Raw genomic sequence first — 2,500 nt, forward strand, 5'->3', positions numbered from 1 at the left:
CTTGTGACTGGTGCGGCATGTTGGTAATGGGCGTGTGGACGCTTGATAGGCACTTGAAGTCAAGGCATGGGAGGAAAACCGTATGGTACAAGTGCAGCAAATGCGGGAAGATGGCCGCTAATGCCCACGCCATAGCTTGTCACGTACCTAAGTGTAATAATAGTAGAAATACAGTTCATGGACTGAGCCACGGATGCAGAACCTGTGGAAAGAGTTTTGCAAAGAAATTGGGTTTATCGCAACACAAGAGACTGGCGCACCCACTACTGTGGAATGCGGAGAAATCAAAGATAAAGAGGAAGGATGGAGAGCGCTTCAAGAACTCTAAGCTATGGTCCTCTCAAGAAGCTTGTACATTGTGGGACTTGGTATCGTTGAACGGAAAAAGCATGAATACATATCGGCTGGTTGCGAAAGTGATGGGAGGAGGCAGAACGGCAGAGCAGGTGAGGAGCAAATGGAGGATCCTGCATAGGGGAACGGCAGGTTGTGGCCTTAATGCTCATCCGACCCTGGAGGTGGAGGAAAAGAAGCCAAGCGATGACACCCCATTGGTGGAGGGGGCCAGTGTTAAACTGAGAATAGCGCTGGTAAAAGAGACGGATACGGAAGGGAAAGATGAGATTGGGGCCATGGCCGCTCTAGTCAGAGACGTAGATCAGGAGCCTGGGCTGATCGAAACTTCGGCGTCGGATCTAATTAGCCTGGCAGGCGAAGGACGGAGGGCGAAAAAGGATGGCTGGAAGCGCATGAGAACGGGGAGTAGCAGGAGGAGATGCAAATTGACTTCGCCTAAAAGAAAACTGAAGAAGGACAGATACAGGAGGGTCCAGTTCCTATATGACAATGATAGGTCCAGCCTGGTAGACCTTATCTTAACAGGCGGTCAGGTCAGTGAATGTTTGCTACCGCTGGAAGTAGTCCAAGAATATTACAAAGACAAGTGGGAACGAATTAGACCCTTCCTGGGACTCGGACGATTCCAAGCGGCGGGACGGACGGATAATGCGTACTTCCACAAACCCATCCTGTCGGGCGAAGTTAGATCCAATCTGGCTGGGATGTCAACAAGCTCAGCTCCGGGACCAGACAGGATCAGTAAGAGGGCCTTGCTGGGCTGGGACAGGAGCGGGAAGCAACTGGCGAGGCTGTTCACCACATGGTTGATAAAGGGAACTATACCAAAGGCCTTCAAGGAATGTCGCACCAAGCTGCTGCCGAAGTCATTGGACGAGAAAGAACTGAGCCTTGTAACGGGATGGAGACCGGTCACCATTGGGTCATTGGTGATGAGATTATTCACCAGAATAATCGCGATGCGACTAGCGAAGGCTTGCCCCATACATCCAAGACAAAGGGGCTTCTTGATAGCGGCAGAGGGATGTGGCGAGAATTTGATGGTTCTGGACCGGATAGTAAAGAAGGCGAAGGGAGGTGATGACCAGTTGGCGGTGGTCTTCATCGACTTTGCGAAGGCCTTTGACTCCGTCTCACATGAGCATATCCTGTGTGCTCTGAGACATAAGGGAGTCGACAATCATGTTGTGGGGTTGATCCGGGACTCCTATGTGGACTGCTCGACCAGGGTAGGCTGTGGAAGGGCCACGACCCCGCCTATAAAGATGATGGTTGGAGTCAAGCAAGGAGACCCTCTGTCCCCTCTGCTCTTCAACATCGCAATGGACCCTCTCATCCATACGCTCGAAGTGGCTGGCTCTGGGCTAATCTGGGGGGAGCGGAAGCTCACCACGCTGGCATTTGCTGATGACCTGGTTTTACTAAGTGGTTCGGAAGGGGGCATGAGAGCGAATCTGAAATTGGTGGAAGAATTCTGCAGGCTTACTGGCTTAGCAGTGCAACCAAGAAAGTGTAGCGGGTTCTGGATTAACAAAGGAGTCGTTGAGACAAAAACAGAATGGCGACTTGAAGGCACACCGTTGAGGTTAATAGAGGACGGAAATGTGATTAAATATTTGGGGGTGATGGTGGGGCCGAGGGACGGGATCGTCCCAGCCGATCTGTTGGCCATGGTGGAAGATATGCTGGTTAAAGTGAAAAAGGCCCCACTAAAGCCTCACCATAGAATCAACCTATTAAAGCTATATTTGCTCCCCAAGGTCATGTTCCAAGCCGATATGAGTGGAGTGTCAGCGACCAGATTGGCCCGAGTGGATAGAGCAATAAGGAGGACGGTGAAAGACTGGCTGAACATTGCACAGTCCACGTGCAATGGCATCCTCTACGTGAGGAACAGAGATGGTGGCCTGGGATTGCCTAGGCTGGAAAAGGCAGTGCCCAGGATCCAAGTCAGGAGAACTTGGAGTATGGCCGGGTCCGATGATTGGCTGGTTAGAGAGATGGCAAGGGATCGAATCCGGGACGGGGGCTGGCAGACCCTGTGGAACAGAGCGGGAGGCGAAGTGGCTGATATACCAGTGTTGAATGAGAGTGAGAAGCACGAGAGGTCATCAAAAGACCAGCTCAAGCTCCCTCACTGGAG

Source organism: Idiotropiscis lumnitzeri, chromosome 22, assembly GCF_059441095.1.
Source record: "Idiotropiscis lumnitzeri isolate Australia: NSW breed Sydney's pygmy pipehorse chromosome 22, RoL_Ilum_1.0, whole genome shotgun sequence".
Classification (NCBI taxonomy): domain Eukaryota; kingdom Metazoa; phylum Chordata; class Actinopteri; order Syngnathiformes; family Syngnathidae; genus Idiotropiscis; species Idiotropiscis lumnitzeri.